Source organism: Bos taurus, chromosome 17, assembly GCF_002263795.3.
Source record: "Bos taurus isolate L1 Dominette 01449 registration number 42190680 breed Hereford chromosome 17, ARS-UCD2.0, whole genome shotgun sequence".
Lineage (NCBI taxonomy): Eukaryota > Metazoa > Chordata > Mammalia > Artiodactyla > Bovidae > Bos > Bos taurus.
This window is the reverse complement of record NC_037344.1, coordinates 17,679,509-17,702,729: the sequence shown is the minus strand read 5'-3', so window position 1 is coordinate 17,702,729 and position 23,221 is coordinate 17,679,509. Positions and strand designations below refer to the sequence as shown.

General features: G+C 42.2%; 1 protein-coding gene across 4 annotated transcripts in view; it reads right to left on the bottom strand.

The window, feature by feature from the left end:
* Nucleotides 1–23,221, bottom strand: part of MAML3 (mastermind like transcriptional coactivator 3) — a 460,203-nt gene that overhangs the window by 318,188 nt on the left and 118,794 nt on the right. The gene's annotated exons all lie outside the window — the stretch shown is intronic.

The window sequence follows — 23,221 nt, the reverse complement described above, 5'->3', positions numbered from 1 at the left end:
ACAGTAGTCATAACTGACAATAAATAAAAAAGTTTAAAAGACCAAAAACTAAAAGATAAAAATTTACTTAAAGAAACATGAAATCTTCACCTCTCAACTTAAATTGTTAATATGAAAAGTTAGTCACTGGAGGGTGACTTTTTTTTCTCTTCTAAATTGTTATTTAAACCTCAACTTCTTAATCAACTCGAGTTCCAAGTGGTTTCTGTTGACTCATTTTAAGTTACCCTTGAACTCTACCCTGCAGCCATGCTGAAATATTTTCAATTCCCCGAATTGCCTATGTTCTTTTCCACGGATCTGGTGTATTTTCTCAGTCTAGAAAACTTCCCCACTCAACATTTTGACCATGAGTGTGTGCTAAGTCACTTCAGTCGTGTCAAACTCTTCACGACCCTATGGACTGTTGCCTACTAGGCTTCCCTGTCCATGGGATTCTCCAGGCAAGAATACCAGAGTGGATTACCATGCTTCCTCCAGGGGATCTTCCTAACCCAGGGATGGAATCTGAATTTCTTATATTTTCTTCATTGACAGGAGGGTTCTTCCCACTAGCACCACCTGGGAAGCCCTTTGACTAACTATCTCCTACTAAATCAATGGGTTTCTAAGACATTTTTTTTTGTGAAATCTTCCCAGATCCCTTAGAAGTCTAGGTGAAGCATATCTCATGTGTCTTGTAACTGTTTCACCATACTGTAATTAGCCCTTTACTTGTCTGTCTGCCCAAAGGATCTAAAGCTCTTTGAGGCAGGGATGATATTTTGTTCACTATTTCATTGCCAGCACTAAGGAAAATGGCCTGATCCATAGCAGATGCTCAGGGAATATCCAAGAGTGATGAAAGAATGAGAACAAATGAATGAACAAAAAGATTCTTAAATCTCTCGCATAGGAAGATGGGCAACTCCTTGGTCACCCAGATGATCGGTTCCCGCTTATGAAGACGATCAACAGGATAAGCAAGCTTCTTGGAGATGCCCTGAATCTATCTTAGAGCTTCACCATTCTACTGCACACAGACTGGACCCTTCCACATCTTTTCAGAAAACCCGACCTAATATAACAGGTGTTTCCCATGAGTTACTCTTGGAAGTACCAAAGTCCTTTACGGCAAATATTTCAAGGTCCTCTAAAAGACACATCACACAGCTTCAGCGTGCAATGGGCAGCTAGGAGTGTTCCCAGTGAAGGTGGCATAAAAGGCTGCCTGCAATATAATACTGAGGTAGCTTAATCTGACTGCTTCATTTTCTTGGAGAAATATTAAAAGTCTGTGTACTTTAAAGAGAGGGTTTCCTGGTACTACAGAGTCTGCCGCTAAGTTCCCATCTTTCTCAGTACTGAGACTGCAAATCCTTAAACAGCAGCTCTGCGAGAGCTCGGCAGTGCTCCCAGGGACAAAGGCCGTAAGACACAGGATGTATGCCAGCCCCTTGTTTTTTCACGTCTCATTTCAGAAAGTTCTTCCCCCTGCAAAAAAAAAAGCAGTGCCATTTTTTTTCCTTCCTGATCTTTGTCAACTGTGTTGCTGTACTGCATTGGGAAGTATTCACAGTGGTCATTACCTGCCCTGTTTATTCAATGTTAAGTATTAACAAGGCCTGTGCTGTCTCAGCTGCTGCCATATTTCCCCAGGAAAGACGTGCCTATGTAAATGCCCTCGTGTAAACAGGAGCCTTATCTTTTGCTAAGTGGGGGTGGGGAGAAGACTTGGAGACAACTGAAAGGATAGAAGGAAATAGGAGCTGTTAAAAACGTCATTTCCAGGTACACATAAAATAACTGCACAATGAAATCTTGTTCGTGGCTGTTTTTTTGTCTGTGTGTTTGGCCACTTAATGTTTTTGCTAAAGTGGAGCTAGTGGTAAAGAAATCACCTGCTAATAATGCAGGAGACATAAGAGACGCAAGTTTGATGCCTGGGTGGGGAAGATCCCCTGGAGGAGGAAATGGCATCGACTCCACTACGCTTGTCTGGAGTATCCCATGGACAGAAGAGCCCGGTGGGCTACAGTCCATGGAGTCGCAAAGAGTCGGACAGGACTGAAGCGACCTAGCTCGCACACAGGGGTTATAAAGCACCTATTTCTGGGTTTGTTTATAATGGCTTCAGTTTTCTATTGAGTAAATGGTGTGTAAATATTTCACAGAATAAAGAGAAAAGAAACAAGCCTTGGCATTGGAGTCTTTGCTTAGGTTTGTGTGTTTGGTTTCCGGTATGGAGCAGCTATGCTGAAGTGGGTAGGGGCCTGTTTCTGAGGCGATGAAGAAAGCTGACCAGATTTACTCGAGCACAAAGAAGGGCGAAGGCTCTGATTAAAACTCCTACCAGATACTGCTTGTTGGACAGTGAAACTGCAAAACTTGCACAGAGGAGGGCCAAACACCACTCAGAGGAGATCAAATACAAATAAAAAGCTGACTGGGGGGACAGACGTTTCACTAGAGTCAGCTTTCCTGTAAAAACTGGCTCACTCTCATTAATTTCCCTACGTTTAGGCTTGGGTCAGATGACAAGGCAAAATTCCATCCTTGGAGAAATTGCAGGGAACACAGTGCCGTGAAACAAACCGAAGCCAGATACACGAGGTTTCCTGGACAAGATGTGATGCACGGAAAGCAAAGGTGTGGGTCACCTTTTCATTTTTTGTCAGTACCCAAGCAGTTACATAGAGATCAAAACAAACAAGGTGAGGAGAACAGAAGTCTGTTTCTTTTCTGTGCCAGGAGTCCTAAGAAATGAAACAGTGATACTGTGTCCATCGGGATTAACAAATTTGTGTGCTGTTTAGAGCAAGGGCTTTAGAGCTACACTTGCAAGCTTTAAATTCCAATTTAACCATTTTGTAGCTGTGCGATCTTGGACAAATGACTTAACTGTTTTTAATTTTCTATTTTTCAAAAGTGACTATGGATTACTGATATAAAAGAGACGAACTAGGGCTGAAAAAAAAAACAAAACAGTGATTTTGCCAGAAGTACCTTACAAGATAACTTTTACATAAGAATAGGTCTTGTAGGTCCCAGGCATGTCAGATACATCATTCTAAACTTTATATAGCTCTGCAAGGTTAACACTATTATTTTCAGTTTATAAAATAAGAAAACTCAAATTTAAAGTAGCTAAGAAATGGCAATCCACTCCAGTACTCTTGCCTGGAAAATCCCATGGACAGAGGAGCCTGGTGGGCTACAGGCCATGGGGTCGAAAAGAGTTAGACCCGACTCAGTGACTTCATTTCACTTCACTTCACGTCAAGGACTTAGACTTGGTCTCAAAACTGAAAAATAGCAAAGTCATTTACCTAAATCATTTTTTAAAAATGACCCATGAATTTCCTTCCCTCTCTAAGTCCTTTTTTCCTAATGCTACTGCAGGTCACAACTACACTGACAGTCTTTCTTCTTTCCCTTTGTTGGCCAGTTTAACTCTCCTAACATTACATGCTTCCTTTCTGGAACCACTGATCCCAGGACTTTTACCTAATTTAGTTTGGCTGGAGCCCTGTCCTCAACCCCACTGCTCCTATTAGATCCATCTCCACCATCTGCATCACCATCACAATGAGAGCAGACACTTATTTAGCACTTTTCTAAGTACTGGACACCTTGTGAGATAGTTACAATCATTATCCCCATTTTAGAGGTGTGGAAACTGGGTCATTGAAGAGGTAAGTAGCCTACCTACCAGGAGCCCAGAGTAGGGGTCAGAGATGGAGTACCAACCTCAGCAGTCTGGCTCCAAAGTTCTTCATCTAATCCTACACTACCCTGCTTCCATAGCCCTGGGGTAACCCAAAGTGTATCCCTGATTCTATCAAGCAAGTCTGAGCAGGAGAGAGGGGTACCTGTTTAAAACCTGGGTAAATACATTTTATGATGTTTGAAATAAAATTGCTTCCTTTTTGCTACAAAAGTGCATTAAAAAAAAATCACTATGGATGGACTTCCCTGGTGGTCCAGCGGTTAAGAATCTGCCTGCTAATGCAGGGGACACGGATTTAATCTCTGGTCTGGGAAGATTTCACATGCTGCAGGGCAACTAAGACTACGAGCGGCCACCACTCGTAGCTGCTCCGAAGCCCAGCACCCTAAAGCCCGTGCTCTGCAACAGGAGAAGCCACCACAGTGAGAAGCCTGCATACAACTAGAGAGTGGCCCCCACTCGCCACAGCTAGAACAAGCCCACATCCAATAATGAAGACTCAGTGCAACCAAAAATAAACAAATAAATAATTTTTAAAAAATCACTATGGATAAAATTATTTTGTAGTGGGCTAGCCTAGGAACATTGTTTTTATGGGAAGAGAAATACTGAGATTTAAAAAAAAAAAAAAAGCACTATTGGATCAGCCTATTCATAATTGTAGATTTCCTTCATTTCCATTTAGGATAAAATTCCTAGGAAAAGAGGAAAAAGAAGGGAAAGAGGAGAAAGGAGACACTTCAAGTCCCTAGTAGCCACAATTCAGAATGCAATCTGGATAATACATCCCAGTTTTCTAAGTGCACTAAAAATAAACATAAATGGTTTGTTAGAGCTAATCTGGCAGCCAAAAGTGAATATTAATAACACAGAAGATCAATAAGATGCCTAGCAAAAGACAATGGATTAACTTGGTTCTAGAAATAGCAAAATTCATGTAGGCCAGGAAGGAAGCCATGAGACAAGAGGCGCAGTCAGAGGAGAAATTCGTCTCTTCCTTGTATGATTCAAGGAATTGAGAACAGACAATAAAACATGCTCATCTCTTTCTGGCTCTACCTACTAAATAAGCACTTTAATCAATTTCTACCTTTCCCTCCCTGTCTTCATCTGCCACTGCTGGCTCAATAGGAGAATGTATGACCCTAGTTCAAACACAGGTCAGGATGACTAGTATAAATATTCCGAGCTTATGTTATCACCTTCTCCCTCTGTTCTTGTGTGGTATACTCTATTTAAGTAAAGGACTGAACAGGGGAGTTTTTAGCCAAAGCATATTCAATAAAAAAGGAGTTCCATGTTCAAATAAACCTGAGAAATGTTGCATGATAACCCCCTTTTAAGATATTGAGGGGGACTTCCCTAGTGGTCCAGTGGCTAAGACTCTGAGCTCCCAATGCACAGGGCCCGGGTTCTATCCCTGGTCAGGGAACTAGCTTCAGCATCTAAGAGAGAAGATCCTGTTTGCTGCAACCAGGACTCAGTGCAGCCAAATAAATAAATACATTTTAAAAGATATTGAGGGCTCAGAGTCTTTCAGGAAAGACAGCTGCTTCACAGAGATAACCCAGTGTCTCCCAAGCCCTATGCAATGTCATCCTTTTCTCTTACTCCCTATTAATATGTTGGTGCAGAAGTCTAGACCAGGAGGAGGGTAAACTGAGTTCCCCTCTTTGCTTTCCGTGAGACCTGAGTCACTTAACTTCCCAGGGACTTCAGTCTGTCCAGTCACAAGGTTCTAAGAGTTTCTTCAACGCAGCTTCCTAAGTGGCCTTGCTCAGCAGCATGGCGTCTGGGCTCTGGGGAGGCCGCTATGGACCAGCCAGCTCCTCCAGCTGGGCCCACACCTCCGGGGCCCTCACGTCACCCAGGAGCAGCCTAGACAATGGGCTCTTTTACACACTTCACATTTGGCCCTTTATGCTCAGGCTAACATTGCAAAAGCTGCTTTGGGGGGATAAGTGGGGAGCGGGGGGTGAAATTTGTAGGGAATTGTTAAAACAAGCTTACAGTTGTTCTTTGAAACATTTGCTGGCATTCAGAAGTGGCTGTTAAAATAGTTTCTTGTGCTTTTTCATTTAAATATGCAAGTTTAATAAACATTATTCATCCAAAAGAGAGAAATGAGGCAAACTCTTACAACTGATTCTTCAGGCCTATGTTCTTAGGCGCTATTCTCAGCTGATTTCACTTGAAATGCTCTTAACCTGACATTTCAACTTCTCTGGGGGAAAAAATGATCAGGATCCAGAGAATGGTTCCTAATACTGAAAATATAACTTTTATATAGTTTCACAAATCATTCGCCTTTTCTTTTTATTTACATGTCTTTCCCCTTTAAAACAGACTAAAGAAAACTAAAGGTTAACTGTCTGCAAGTTGAGGTTTGACTGACTTTCTTGTTTTATGACAAGGCTATACTAATGCTATTGGAGAAGGAAATGGCAACCCACTCCAGTGTTCTTGCCTAGAGAATCCCAGGGACGGGGGAGCCTGATGGGCTACCATCTATGGGGTCGCACAGAGTCAGACATGACTGAAGTGACTTAGCAGCAGCAGCAGCATACTAATGCTATAACAGGAATAACTAATACTTCTGTGAGTGTCCAGTATGTGACAGTCTTCATTCTAAGCAACGTGTGCATGTGGGGCATTAATTTTAGCAACAATCCTATAAGGTAGGTACTATTGTTATCCCAATTTTACAGAAGTGGAAACTGAGGTGTCAAGAGGATAAGTGACTTTCCAAGCTCATGTACTGCTAGGAAGTGGCAGAGATGAGATTTGAATCCAGTAATCTGCGGGTTTTTTCCATTGGAGAATAACTGCTTTGCAATGTCATGTTAGTTTCTGCTGTACAACAAAGTGAATCAGCTATATGTATATGTATATCCCCTCCCTCTTGGCAAATCTGTGTTCTTAATCACTACGCTATAGGACCTCTTGCTTAAATGCATAAAACAATAGAACCACTGCCATAAAATATTTATAAATCACTGGGGGACATAATCTGGGGTTAGCATGGCAACCCATTCCAGTATTCTTGCCTGGAGAATCCCATGGACAGAGGAGCCTGGCGGGCTACAGTCCATAGTGTCACAGAGTCAGACATGCCTGAGCGACTAACAGAACACAACAACATGAACTCCACGATAGCAACTAAAGACCTCCTAGTGCTACTGAAGTCAGACCAAGGGGAAAGGCCTGACCTATATTAGGAAGGGTACTGGTTAGAAATACAAAAACATGCTCTGCCTTCTCAGAGATATGAGACTGGCTTACCTAAGGAGGCTGGGAAACCTCCCTCTCAAGTGCTTAACAATAAAAGTGAGAGAAGCATCTGAAATATTCTGGCAGAATTTTCACAGAAACTGAAACGGGCCCAGTTACTTTAGCACTGGCCAGATGCACATCTAGGTATATACTTCAGGTCTTGTAAGACTAAGGCCACAAATGAGAATGAAAGGGAAGAGCATGGGGTGACTACAGAATAAAGAGACGGGAATAAAGAAGAGTAGCTCCATTGTTTCCGGGAGATTTTAGAGGACTAGCCTGCCAGCTCTAGTTTTACCGGTTCTTCTTAAGACTTTCTCTGGAAATGGGCTTCTCACCCAGTACTATCAATTCAGTTCAGTTCAGTGCAGTCTCTCAGTCGTGTCCAACTCCTTGTGACCCCATGAACTGTAGCACACCAGACTTCCCTGTCCATCACCAACTCTTGGAGCCTACTCAAACTCATGTCCATCGTGTCGGTGATGCCATCCAACCATCTCATCCTCTGTTGTCCCCTTCTCCTCCCGCCTTTAATCTTTCCCAGCATCAGGGCCTTTTCAAATGAGTTGGTTCTTCACATCAGATGGCCAAAGTATTGGAGCTTCAGCTTTAACATCAATCCTTCCAATGAATATTCAGCACTGATTTCCCTTAGGATGGACTGGTTGGAGCTCCTTGCAGTCCAAAGGACTCTCAGGAGTCTTCTCCAACACCACAGTTCAAAAGCATCCATTCTTCGGTGCTCAGCTTTCTATGATCCAACTCTCACATCCATACATGACTACTGGAAAAACCATAGCTCTGACTACATGGACATTTGTTGGTAAAGTAATGTCTGCTTTTTAATATGCTACTTAGAATAATATTGAATAAAATGACCCTGGTTTCCCTGTTCACCTTGAGTGTCTGGTGTTTATAATCTCATCCACTGACTGGCCCTCAGTTCTTAAGAGTAACTGGCTTAATCATTGAGAGGGTGTGTGTGTATGGTGTGTGTGTGTGTGTGTGGTGTGTGTGTGTGTGTGTGTGATGACCTATCCTTTATCATGGTGGTGATAATACACATCCTTGTCTTTCACCCATTGGGTTTCATCTTTATTATGAGATGAAGAGCCATGTCTCCATTTGGCATTCCAGGTGTACTTACTGAACATCCATCTTCAGGAAAGCTAATACCCTCTCAATAACTAGGAAATAGGGCTTTTTTCCCCAAAGAAAAACCACACAGCTAAAATCACTGTACTGTCCTTAAGTACCTTTACTGGAGGCTCATCAAAACATATTAAAATACAAATAAAAACCTTCAGAGACAGGAATAAACACTCTGAACAAATTAGTTGGTCAGACTCAACAAATACTACATTTTCTAGCATCCTCCTCCCCCTCAACAAAGACAAGCACTGATATATTTTGTTTCTAAGGATATACTAGCTTGTTGCTTTTAATTAAACTCAAGGTAAATTTTGCACCCTAGTTTCTCACTTAACATTAAAAGACTAACATTTTTCTGTTCTAACTCTTAAAAATACCCATGAGTGGCTGAAGAATATCCCATCAAGTGAAGATGGGAAACTTAAATTTTTTCCCAACTATGCGACATCAGGGTGTTGCCACTGGTTCAATTTATAAATAATACTCTAATGAACATCTTTATGTGCAATACTTTCTTGCGTAATTATATGTATTTCTATAGAATTGATCCTCAGAGCATAATAAAAAATGAAATTAAGAATAATATCTAGTAATTTCCCTTAACACAAGAAAAAAAATAATAATTTTTAAAAGATCCCACTGAGAGGTGAGTTTGTACTCAACAAGCCCTAACATCCTGACTCCATTAACTGGTAGCCTGTACTGTGTGCTTGGAAAAATATGTCCCTCTGTCCCAGCGGTTCCTTGTTGCTCACTGTGTTAATCTTGCCCGGACACTGGCCACTTCCCCCAAATGCCTCTTGCCCCCTTGTTTTTCTTACAACGTAACCACCTGAGTCTGCAGTCCTGGCTGCTCTGTCCAGAGTTTCATCATCCTTCTTGGCTCCCACAGCCGTTTGCTGCGCCTGCAACGCTGCACTTCCTTCATTCTCCCTCACTCTGTAGTCAGTTGCTTGCGTCATCTGTCTGCTGAGTCTTTTAATTCTTTCTGCTGTTTAGTCACTAAATCATGTCTGACTCTTTTGTGACCCAATGGACTGTAGCCCGCCAGGCTCCTCTGCCCATGGAATTCTGGAGTGGGTAGTCAGTCCCTTCTCCAGGGGATCTTCCAGACCCAGGGTTCGAACCTAGGTCTCCTGCATTGCAGGCAGATTCTTAACCGCTTGAGCCACCAGGGAAGCTGGGTCATTAGCTGATTTCAAACCGATTATTAGCATCATTCTATTCCTGAGCAGGTTGGCTCCCTTTGTATTATCTGCAGCCCTACCCAGTGCTTAAAATGCCTCTCTATTTCCCTTCTTCTATACATTTAATGAATGTGCTGTTTACATCTTTTCCCGGATAATTAATGAAGATGCTCAGTAAGACCTTGCTGAACAGACTCCCCCCCTCCCCTAGACTCAATGCATTGCCGTTTATCATTATGCTTGCAGTCCTCCAGGCAATTTTCAATCAATTTGACACATTCGAGTCAATTTGAACTCATTTTCCGAACTAGATTTTATGGGACCTGGTATCAATTCTTCCATTCACATCTGGATGTATTTAGAAATAATAATATATCCAGTGCATTCTTTTTCTCCACTTGTTCGCAGATTTTCCCCCAAAATCAATTAAGTTGGTCTAACATAAAAAGCTTGATAAATCTATACTGTTTGTGGCTCATGGCTCTAATATCCCCTAGATGTTCATAGATTTACTCATTCAAATACTCTATTTGTTAGCAACGTGGTTTTCCTAATTCATTTACTTATTCCACAACTGTCTATGGAACACATTGATCATTGAGCAACACAGGCTTGGACTGTATGGGTCCACTTACACAAGGTGGATTTTTTCAATAAATACTACAGAACTATAGGATATGTGGTTGTGGAACTGCAGGTATGAGGGCCAACCATGGGACTGAAGCATCCTCAGATTCTGGTCTCCCTGCTGGGTCCTGGAACTAATACCTCATGGATGCTGAGGGATCACAGTACTTACCATCGGTAGGCACTGTGCCTAGAACAGGTTTAAAACTAATCCTATTTAGAAATCAGAGAAGGCAATGGCACCCCACTCCAGTACTCTTGCCTGGAAAATCCCATGGACGGCGGAGCCTGGAAGGCTGCAGTCCATGGGGTCACTGAGGGTAGGACACGACTGAGTGACTTCACTTTCACTTTTCACTTTCATGCATTAGAGAAGGAAATGGCAACCCACTCCAGTGTTCTTGCCTGGAGAATCCCAGGGATGGGGGAGCCTGATGGGCTGCCGTCTATGGGGTCGCACAGAGTCAGACACGACTGAAGTGACTTAGTAGTAGTAGTAGTAGCTATTTAGAAATAAATTATTAAGGATCTCTTGTTCTGTGAAACATGTAGGACAACACTCTCTTAAACTGTTATAGATGGGATGGAAAGAAGACAGAAATCTGAGTTTGAAGTCTTATTGGAAGGTATGATAAATAGGTTCCTGGTGTAAGAATTCTGGGGGAAAAAAAGCTGAAATAAGGTATTAGAATGAATCTGTGCTTTATCTATGCTATCTCTGCCAACAATTGGATATACATTCTTGGACACTGAATAATCACGCAGCATTAGCTCCTCTTTTTTTTTTCTCTCTCTCTGTCTCCCTCATTATTCTTCATGATTTCCAAAGGAGAGCATCCATATTTTGATGAATTCATTACTACTTCCATTAACACGGGTTAACACATCCTCCAAGACCTTGCCTATTTATTTGTTTTCTTCTTTTTTTAATGAAACAAGTCTTCATTACTGTTTAATTATCCTTATTTATCTTCTTAAAGGCCAGTTTTAAAAAGCAGTTGAGAAGCTTGGCCATTTTGCCATCAATAGCTCAGTCATTTGAGCATAATCATTAAGCCTATCTCCCTATTCATTTAAATCGAGGCCTCCTTTATCTCTGGCGTGCCTTCCTTTCTCTTCTTTATTATGTTTGTATGATCACCCTTTGCACCACTGATCACCATAAATATTTCTTGGTTGTAACTCGGGAACCTCTCTGATGATTCATGCTCTCCTGTGAGAGTCCTACAGATGAACTTTATCAATTCACAGGTTTCTCTCCCCTCCCACCCCGCCCCGTTTTTGCACTCACTTGTCATTGTCATTTGGATATTGCTTCTGGTTTTCCCAACGACCTCTGGCCTTTGTGGTGAAACCACTGACCCCAGTTGAAGCCCTTGCCCCAATTTTACAAGGTGACAAGGGCTGTAGAACCACAGGGAGGAGCTCAGGGGTCAGAGATGCTTAGACACACAAGCTCCTGCCCCCAGGGGCCAGATTCCATCTTCTAGGTAAAACCAAACTCTCCCAGCACAGTGGAGCTGATTCAACTGGGGAAAAGGGACACATCTCTATTTGTGAGTCTCCCCGTCAAAACAGCAGACTGAGCCACTTCCAGCCACAGTCCCTTCTCTTCAAAACTGGCGTTGTCACCAGGACAATTTAATTATCTCCCTTATTTATCAACTATGTCTCAAAGACCACAAACCAAGAGAAACACTAAATTATTCTTTCCTTTCTGGATAATATCCATGCTTATATTTGACTTTAGATATTCACTCTCTTTTTTTTATTTCTTATTTGGGTGCTATCGCAATTTGTGGCTATTCATTGCTAGGCTATTTAATTACCATCTCGTTTTCACCTTGTATTATAGCACGAAATGTGTTTCTTAAAAAATAGGGAAATTTTAAGAAAAAGATTCATTTTAAAGAGTCTAACAAGAAAGAAATCACAAACTAAAGAAAAAAGAAGGCTTATAACCATATTAGTAAGTATAATTCTATTTGCAAACATTTCCCTTCAATTATATGATTTTTAAAATACTGAAATAAGACATGCATAATTATTATATAAATGCCATTTTTTATATCAACTTAGCAAAGGTGTGCATTTTTGTTTCAAAACCAAAAAAAGTCAAGGTGTCAATTTATGATGTTCTTTAAAATTCACACCAAATTAACCACTCTAAATTTTTGAGTCCCAAATCTGTATGTTTGACTACAGTTATTATGGATAATTTAAAGAGGACTTTTTGCTCAGTTTGGCAAAAGAAGGTGATAGAGACAAAATAAGTTGACTTCTTTCCCTCCTCTATCTGAGCAAGAGCTACTCACATATTTACATTTTTTTAAATTTGGGCATGGATGTAGCATTTCTATAAGAAGAAAAGAAGAAATGCGCAAACTCCAGGAGACAGTGAAGGACAGGGAAGCCTGGTGTGTTGCAGTCCATGGGCTCACAAAGGACATGACTGAGCGATGATAAGAAGAAATGAATAAAGTGAAGTGTGGATCTTTTTTCCCCACCACATCTTTCTCTTTGCCCATCCTGGTTTCTCTGTGTCCTTATGGCCCCCGACTTACAACCCCCACGATTCTTTTTTTCTTGTCAGCGCACTGAACCTGTTAACAGGTCACTCCACCCCTCCCCTCCCAATTTTAGGATAATTGCATTCTGCACCTTTAAATGTCACACCAATCACACAGCAGTAACTTCATGGCAACTTCTTTGGAGATAGCAGGTCAAATTTTCATATTACAACTATTTATTGATAAACTAATGCACAGGACATGACACGACAAAGAGCAGCTATGGCAGGGGCCCATCCGCAGCTGTCCAGATCACACACAAAGGGAAAGACCGCTTCCCAGCGGCCGGACGGGCGCGGTGGAGACTTGACATAGGAAGACAAAATCAGCTTTTACTGGATGGCAATGGCACCCCACTCCAGTACTCTTGCCTGGAAAATCCCATGGATGGAGGAGCCTGGTAGGCTGCAGTCCATGGGGTCGCTAAGAGTCGGACACGACTGAGCAACTTCACTTTGACTTTTCACTTTCCTTCATTGGAGAAGGAAATGGCAACCCAGTCCAGTGTTCTTGCCTGGAGAATCCCAGGGATGGGGAGCCTGGTGGGCTGCCGTCTATGGGGTTACACAGAGTCGGAGACGACTGAAGTGACTTAGTAGTAGTAGTAGTAAGGGGTAAGAATCTGCCTGTCAAGCAGGAGACTTGTGTTCGATCTCTGCGTAGGGAAGATCCCCTGGAAAAGGAAATCGCTAACCCACTCCAGTATTCTCGCCTGGGAAAATCCCATGGACAAAGGAGCCTGGTGGGCTGCAGACCCTGGGGTTGCAAAGAGTCAGACATGATTTAGCGACTAGACAACAATAACAACAACAACAAAAACAAGGGCAGGCTTGAAACAGTTCATTCCAAGCTTGTCACCCTTATCCTTTCCACTTCCACCATTTTCTTGTCTCCTAATGGTTTTTTCCTTTCCCATCCTTTTTCGCTTCTCTATTTCCTTAAAGCCACAGGTTCTTTACATTATCGCAGCTTCTTTTCCTCCTAATCTCAGGCATTTAATCCCCACCCCCATCCTTTTCTGGCTCTCCATCCTGGACTCCCAGCTTGATGAGATACAAAGGCGGGCTTCCAATGCTGACAGCTAAGAGCTTAGGGAGGAGAGAGTGCTGAGGTTACCCCCTGCCACCGGGCCAGCCTCATAACAGAGAAGACAGTTTAAACCCCAGGGATGGTAAAAATCATCATCATTATTACCTCTCCAGGCGCTGCAGCATTAGGCAGAGATTAAGGCTGCCACCTTTGATAAAGAGAAACTCAGAAATTACATAGGTTAGTAACACAGCATCAGCATATAATACCATCTGAGTTATAATGCCATATTGAGTTATAATACCATAACTCAAGCTCTGGTTATCTCACGATAACAACGACAGCAGAGATGAAAACCCAACCAGAAACAGCAGCAGAATCTAGCGATACTGAGCTTCTGCACTAAATCAGCCCCTCCTTCAATATTGCCACTAGTTGGGATTATTCTTGCTGGTCTATTACATTAGAAAATTTTTAAATTGGGCATTAAAAAAAAGCATAGAGAATAAATGTATGCATACCAAGGGGGAAAGGGGGTGGGTGGGGTGGGGAGAAGAAAGAAAAAGAAAATGGGCATTTAAAAGACATTGGAGCACAAATAGATGAACAAAAGAGAACAGTTGTCCATTATCCTTCCAACGTTTACTCATTCTATGATTTAAATATTTATTCCTCATATATGGCCAGTGAGTGTCCGAGAGAAATGTCAGAACACCAGATCTTTAACTCTCCTCTGACAGGCAACGCTGAGATTGTGTGTATATAATATTATTATAGAAAGAATAAATATTTAAAAGTGAACTAAGTTATTTTTTTCTTATAGACTCCCACAGAGAACAAAAAGTTTCACACTAGTTCAAACTCTGAGAAAGTCTATAGCTGTATGTGAGGGGACTAAAAATTTATTAGGGGATAGACAACAAACCCAACAAGCCTGACACAGTACTTTTGCTGAAATTTTGTGATATTAAATTTTGATTCAAATAAGTAACCCATTGGCAAAGGCTTCGCAATATTGGTTATACAAAGATTTTCAGTGAATGACAGTGTCGAAGTGGAATTTAAATAAATTTTATAATAATCCCGTAGTAGTGGCATGGAAACTTTTCTTCATAAATTTTCATCTTTCATAGGGTTAGTCATCATGATATTTTGGAAATGACAAGTTTCCTCAAAACTGCCTTCCACCATCTTCACTTGCCAAGACACATCTGAAAAGTATCTTCTTTCACAAAGATTTGCCTTCTCTCCCAATTAGGTGATCTCTCCACCCTTTGAACTGAGCTCAAATTCTCTTCGGGGTCTATTTCCAGCTCTACTTTATCCCCACTCCCATGCCTTTCTGGAAGCAATCGTATCAGCAACTAGAACTAACTTTGCAACCTCTGCTCTGGCTGACTGGCCAAGCGCCTTCTGCAGTGGCAAGTACTAAATAAATAAAAACTGTCCAGTGGAAATGTGGAATTTTGGATCCTAACTCTAGCTCTGTTTCAGATTCGCCTTAGCTTTGAACTAGATCTCACTTCCCCCACCCTACAAACAGTGCTGTCATAACTCCAGGGGTTTCCGTCAATGGAGATGGTTCTAGGTATTTCATTCAACACACTCACTTTCAAAGACAAGACAAGGGAAGCTTGAAGAGGTTAAGTGTTCCTTCTATCAGAGTTGGTGGTAAATTCAGACAAAACTGCAAGGAGCTGCTCTACATTATTTTTGCAGCAGAAGACCTGGTCTTGGAATTGCTTAGACTTCTTCCCAGGTGGCTCCAGTGGTGAAGAACCCACCTGTCAATGCAGGGGACATAAGAGATGCAGGTTTGATCCCAGGGTCAGGAAGATCCCCTGGAGGAGGGCATGGCAACCCACACCAGTATTCTTGCCTAGAGAATCCCATGGACAGAGGAGCTTGGTGGCTACAGTCCACAGGGTTGCAAACAATCAGACACGACTGAAGCGACTTAGCACACATGCACCCTAGCACTGAATGCAGAATGAGTTTAATCTGAATGAAAATTTCAGACATGAAATTATTCTGTTCTCAGGGAGACTGAAATTGTCAACTAGTTACAGTTAGAGCAGAGATTTTAAAATCATACTTCAGGACTTACTTCAGGACTTCCCTGGTGGTCTAGCAGTTAAGAATTCACCTTCCAATGCAGCGGACATGAGTTCGACCCCCTGTTGGGGAACTAAGATCCCACATGCCACAGAGCAATTAAACTTGCGCAATGGCAACCAGAGAGCCCATGAGTTCTAGAAACCCGTGCACCACAAGAAGAGAAGCCTGTGTGTCACAACTAGAGAAAGCCCACATGCTGTAATGATGATCCAGTGAAGTCAAAATCTAAATAAAATAAAATCATCTCACTTCTCCATTCAGTTCTTCACCAAGCCTCAGCAAGCTCAAAGTCTTTTGACTATAAAAGCTGTTAGTCATCTGAGAATAACGTCTATTGCACATTACACAAAAATAAGAGTACTAGACACACACACGGTAAATGGGTATAATCTTACTGAAGCACATTTACCCAAATTTTATAAAAGACTTTGAACATGTGAATCCTCTTCAACCTGTCAAATTTGCTTCTAAAAATTTATTTTAAGGAAAATTCACTAGAGATCTAGAAATATGATCAATTTTTATGCTTCTTTTACACTTGGGGAGATGTTCCAAGATTTCTTACAATGAATTTATGTCATTTCTGTCGTTGGAGAAAAAAAAAAAACTCTCATAAAGAATGAAGTGATGGAACTGGTTGCTTACCCTCCAAGGTCACTTTTAGCTCTCTCAGGCTGTGCTTGAGGATTTCTTCCTGGTCAAAATGTTATAGAAAGCGAAAAACTGTGTTTTCTGGAAGAGGTCACCAACTTGTAACTGTGAACAGGTGTTTGGAACACTAGTTGGTGTCTGAATTTTTGAAAAGCTACAGAAGAACAAGGATCCAGCTGAAACCCTTCTTCTCACATGGATTTCACACAATCAATGGACCTAAGAATACTCACTGAACACAACCTATGACCAGAACGGCACTGCGAGCGCTGTAGAAACACACCTCATGAGCATTTCCTTGCTCTTCATGATTCTATCTCTGCCTTGAAGCAATGATATGTTGTTAGTTGCTCAGTCGTGTCCAATTCTTTGCGACCCCATGAACTGTAGCCCCCCGGGCTCCTCTGTCCATGGAGTACTACAGACAAGAATATACAGGAGTGGGTTGCCATGCCCTTCTCCAGGGGATCTTCCTGAACCAGGGATTGAACGTGGGTCTTCTGCACAGCAGGCAGATTCTTTGCTGTCTGAGCCACCAGGGAATCCCCAAACAATGACATAAACCCATGAAAAGATGACCGTGAGTGAGAGGCACAATGAATTTCCAAATGCAAAATGGAGGAATTTAGAAAAGGGAGACACTCAGGCAGGGAACTATCATTTGGATTTTTCCATAAGATGTTATAGAAAACCTGGACAAACTTTTTGGTCAAACCAATACATGATGCAGACAGGCTTTGCAGAACAGGAAGGATTTAAGCCTCGAAAAAGAGATGGAGGCAATGTCTGGGAAAGGGCTGACCTAGGAGGTGCAGTGAAATAAATAAAGGTGTTCAGGAAAGAGACATAAGGACACCAGAGGGGAGAGGGAGGGAAGGAGAAACAAATTAGGAATATGAAATTAACAGATGCAAACTACTACACACAAAATAGACAGGCAACGAGGATTTACCATCTAGCACAGGGAGCGATATTCAATATCTTCTAATACCTATAATGGAATATAGTCTGAAAATACATATATAACCAAATTACTTTGCTGTACACCTGAAACTAACGTGTTAATGTAAATCAGTTATACTTAAAATTTCAAAAAGATATACAGCACCTCGAGTTCATGAGACATTTCAGAAGTTTCACCTACAAGATGAAGTTAAAGCCCAGTGGCACAGGGAGCCCTTCCCAATCTCAACCAAACCTCTAGCTTCAGTGCTCCCTGCTGAACTGAATTTCCTTCCAGTTTTGGTTCCTTGTCTTGCCATATGCTGTTCCCTCTGTTTTCCTTATTTCTTTTCCTGTAAATTCCTACATATTTTAAAGTCCAGTCCAAATATCAGCTGCCCCATGAAGCCTTCCCCTCGTTGTTCACACTGTTCGTGACACCATCATGCTTTTATTATTGCTTCTTTCAATAATGACCATAATGACTCTGTTTAGGATTCTGCCACCCACTTTTGACAATGAACTCCACTGGCACAAGGGACGATGTAGTACTTCATTTCCCAGACTTTGTATTTAGTCTTGAGGAGAATGTCAAAAGCATTTTTGCCAAAAGAGTAAGTGAAAGAATGAGTAAATATAAGTAACAGTGAAGAATGGAGGACAGGGCGAAAAAGCTTTTACTGGTTTTTAGGGGTAGACTATGAGTCAGAGGGAAAGGCTGGCTGGGTCCAGCCTGCAGAGTACCTTGAGTCTCTAATGGCATTTGACCATCAGTGAGCAAACACTCACCAGGGGTCTATTTTGTGCAAGATACTACATGAGGCATGCCGCACACTGCTGAAGAGCGCTGAGGACCCAGACTGAAAGCAGCTCTGATGGCTCCTGGCTCTGTGATCCTGGATAAGTCACTAATCTCTCGAGGTGTCAACTTCCAGGCATGTGAAATGGGTAGGATGAGAGTGCCCCATCGCCCAGGGTCGTGAGGAGGAGTCAATCATTTATGGCTGAGAAGGGGTAAGTGGGGTGCATTGGCCAGGGGCTGAGCATAAAATGGAACAGAGTCTGCCTGTGTTACGCAGAGACAGAAGACTTCAAAAACTTTCTTCACTTCTTATTTTTAAACCTTCATGAGATAGATGAAATGATTTACCTGGTTTTGAAAACACAGCTGCCTGAATATAAATTGGTTTTTTGATCACTAATCATCTTACAATGGGTCTCTCAGAGTCATCCCTATATACAGCTCTTCCCACAGTGTGTGTGTGTGTGTGTGCGCACGCGTGTGCACGCTCAGTCAGGATTGTAGCCCACCAGGCTCCTCTGTTCATGGAACTCTCCAGGCAAGAATACTGGAGTGGGTTGCCATTCTCTTCTCCAAGGCATCTTCCTGATCCAGCAATTGAACCTGCATCACGGGCATCGGCAGGTGAATCTTTACCACTGCAACACCTGGAAAGCCCTTCTTCTCACAGTGCAAACAACAACAGCTTTGTATAGCACCCAAATGTTCATGAGATACCTTTCACAAGAATCCTGTGAGGTAAGCCAGCCAACTGTCATGAAAGAGGTCAGGCTAGGACCCAGAGTTTCCATGTACTTGCCAGGGCTCCTACTGCTTACCCAGTGGCCTCATGGAAGAGAAGGGACTGAATACAACCTGGTCTCAAGCCGCAAACTAGAAGTTCATTCCTTATATAAAAAGAACATCTGATGTGTGATAATACGGTTGTGATTTGACTTTGACAGAAACTTTTGACCAAAAAAAGTCAACCTTTACAAATTTATTGAGGTTTTATTGTCCAATGTTCAAACATCTATGAATTCAACTACTCAGTAACTGAACAAAGTTCTGTTTTGCTTTGGATTTAAAGGTCTGTATAGTCAGAGCTATGGTTTTTCCAGCGAGTTGGACCATAAGGAAAGCTGAGCCCCAAAGAATTGATGCTTTTGAATTGTGGTGCTGGAGAAGACTCTTGAAAGGCCCTTGGACAGCAAGGAGATCAAACCAGTCAATCCTAAAGGAAATGAATCCTGAATCACCCTGATTTTAATAATAAAATCAACTGTGAATCAGCCCTGAATTGGAAGGACTGATGCTGAAGCTGAAGCTCCAATACTTTGGCCACCTTATGTGAAGAGAAGATTCACTGGAAAAGACCTTGATGCTGGGAAAGATTGAAGGCGGGAGGAGAAGGGGACAACAGAGGATGAGACAGTTGGATGGCATCACCAATTCAATGGACATGAGTTTGAGCAGGCTCTGGGAGATAGCAAAGGACAAGAAAGCCTGGAGTGCTGCCATCCATGGGGCTTCAAAGAGTGAGACACAACTTAGCGACTGAAGAACAACATTAAAAAAGGGATTGCTATTAATATTATTTGGTTGTAGGTGACACCCTCCTTGTCTGATTCCAAGAAATTTCACTTAATGATATACAACCAAATCAAAGCAAGAAATGGTGGGGGTTCTTTATGGGTAGAAGGCAGGGAAGTGTTCACAAACCCCACTGGAAGGCAATGATCAGACACAAGTCAAAATGTGTTTAGCTGTTCAACAATATGAGTCCAGGAAGATATAAAGTTAAAGCCTCAGAGATGAAGGGTCCATGCTCCAAATGACTGAGATCAATACAGTCATTTTCTGAGCTGAAGTTTGAACTCAAGACCAGGTTTTCTTTCCTGTTTTTATCCAACAGCACCACTAATGAAATCATCACTTAATACAATACAGTTTTTAAGAGATAAACTGTGTCTTTACCTCTAGGGAATGTATGAAGTCTTTCCCTTAAAATGTTAATAGAACAATAAAGTGAAAGAGTTAGTCACTCAGTCGTGTGCAACTCTTTGCAATCCCATAGACTGCAGCCCACCCATTCCATGGCTTCTCTGGCCGTAGAATTCTCCAGGCACGAATACTGGAATGAGTTGCCATTCCCTTCTCCAGCAGATCTTCTCGACCCAGGGATTGAACCCAGGTCTCCTGAATTGTAGACAGATTCTTTACCATCTGAGCCACCAGGGAAGCCCAATAGAACAACAAAGTTTAACACCAAATTGTTCCATTTAAGGTTGAGGGATAAAACTTTAGTTTATTTCTTTTCAGAACTTGCCGTTTACTTTCTTTCCCCCATTCTCACCACCGTTATTTTTTATTTAATTTTTAATTTTTTAAATTGTAGTTGATCTACAATGCTGTGTTTGTTTCAGGTGTACAGCAGAGTGATTCAGATATATGTTTCTGAAAAAATATATATTTTAAACATATATCTGCTATACATGTGCTCTTTTTCAGATTCGTTTTCATTATAGGTTGTCATGGGATCTTGAGTACAGTCCCTGTGCTATACGGTAGGTCCATATTGTGTATCTGTTCATCTCAAACTCCTAATTTATCTCCTCGTTCCCCTTTGGTAACCGTAAGTTTGTTTTCTTTTTTTAATATCAGCAATGTTTTATTTTAGTTATTTAATTGTTGGCAAAAATAATCTAATAGACCATTATAAACATTTATAGTCATGTAAGTTTGTTTTCTATGCATAGCTGTTCATTTTTTTGCTAGAGGTTTTCCCTACTGTCTTTCTCATTGAGGAGCTCACAGATCTAACAGCAGAGCTGGGAATGGAGGAAGATGAACTATAACCAGAAACAAAGCATGCCTCCAACAGGAAATGGCAAAGGAAAGCACAGATCAGGACATATTTCTTTTCTAAATGACTTGTTATACCACAGCCTTATGCTGTTCATAGTGTTTCTGCTTACATACCCTGCTGGTCAAGGTTTTCATTAAATACCAAGCGTGTATGTTTTTCTAATGCATTTGAGGCCCACTCTGCCACAGCATGTGCTAATGTGAGGCAAGAGGAGAAGCTACCAATTGCCCAGGTTCCAGCCTGCAGTAGAGGTGGATATACAGCAAGCAGGGAGCGGGCTGCAGAGACCTCAGCCACCCAACGTGCAGGAATGTGCGTATTAATCGACTGCATCTGCATTGTCAGGGAATACTACATGGACAATGAAAGAGCTACAGCAATTCCAAACCTGCTGCTGCTGCTGCTAAGTCGCTCCAGTCGTGTCCGACTCTTAGCGACCCCATGGACTGCAGCCTACCAGGCTCCTCCGTCCATGGGAGTTTCCAGGCAAGAGTACTGGAGTGGGGTGCCATTGCCTTCTCCGAATTCCAAACCTACCCCTCTTGAAATGGCTATGCTGCTGCTGTGCCACACAATGACGCTTTCAAGTTGGCACCTTGGTCTCAGCCCCTTCCGCTGCTCAGTGCAGACTGCATGGCACACCCCTGATCCCAGGACAGCCACAGTAGCAGGATCTCCTTGGGCAGAAGGAACAGAGATGCTGAGAAGGAATGGGTCCCATTTCCTGCCTCAAACACACTTTCAGCCCTCCTCTTCCCACTCCAAGGGAAATATCCTTCCTTCCTCTCCCTATTTAATAGTCACACAAGGATAATTTACTGAAAAGTTGTTAGGTTACAAAAATAATCATGCTCCCCTCTTTCATTTCTTTTCCCGGCAGTTGGTCCCCTAGAGCTGATCTTGAGAGTCAAACCCTTGGTGTGTATCTTAAAGCATCTAAGAATGGAGAGGGGGATGTGGAAGGGGCTAGTCTAAGGCTACAAAGCTTCAACATGCAAGCTGAATTAATTCTGAAGATGAACTGCACAAGGGGCCTAGAATGAACAATGCTGAATTGCATACCTATTTGCAAGAGGGTAGATCTTATGTCATGTTCGTACCTTGGAGGGAAAAAAGTTAATCTTTTAAAAAATAAAGGGGGCAGGAGGAAAATTTTGGAGGGGATGGGTAAGTCGAAGGTCTTGATTGTGGTGATGATCTCATAGGTGTATTTGTACCTCCAAACTCAGCAAGTTGCATACATTAAATGCGGAAATTTTTTAGGCTGTCAGTCAGACCTCAATAAAGTGGCTTTAAAGGGAAAAAAACAGCAAAGAAGAGCCCTGGAAGGCAACAAGGCTCAAGAGTACAGCACGCCAGTGCTAGTGTTAGACCCTCAGTCGTGTCCAACTCTTTGCAGCCCCATGGACAGTAGCCCGCCAGGCTCCTCTGTCTGTGGAATTCTCCAGGCAAGAGTACTGGACTGGGTTGCCATTCCTTTCTCCTGGGCAGCTTCCTGACCTAAGGATTGAACCCAGGTCTCTTGCACTGCGGGGAGATTCTTTATCGTCTGAGCCAGCAGGGAAGCCCGTACAATGTGCTTCACGCTGCAATTACAGCCCTTCTCCTGGGCTCCTCCATCTTCCTTCCCAACATGGACTGACCCTGGCTTTAACCACAAAGCTTTATATCATACCAATATCGGCACAAGTTGGTCCCAAGCAGAAGCTGACATCATAGTGGCCCTACCTGGGGGGAGACCGAAATAGAAGACATTGTATTATTTCACTGGTATCCCTTACTCTGCTGCTGATTGGGTAACACAATTCAGTACATTACCTGGAAAATGAGGCACTAAGAACCCTGATTCTTCTTTCCCTGAAACATCTTAAAAATCAAGGCTGTTTACCATGAAGTACTAGAAATGCTTTCTGACCCTCTGCTTTTTTTTTTTTTTTTAACAAAAAATAAATAGAACTAAGACGTGAGGAAGAAGTTTCCTGACTTAGTTTGCTCGTGAATCCTTACCACATGAGGATCACTCCGTTCTGAAACCAGAGTTGGTGCTTTAACCAGATATTTCGATAAGCTAAAAAGAAATGGCCTCCATTGAAATGACTAAGCAAGTGACCTGAATATTATTTTCTCTCAACAGCCTGAGCAACATAAAAAGAAAACGAATCTGAAAAGGAAATCTGAGTAATGCTGGGTGTCTACAAGACTGTGTCTGAGTAAGCACGCCTCTCCCTGTGGCATGACTCTTGAGAGGCCTGAAGCTTCAGTTCTGAACCGCCGCTCTGTTTCCCTCCGCACAAAGCAAAGCAGCAATAGCTT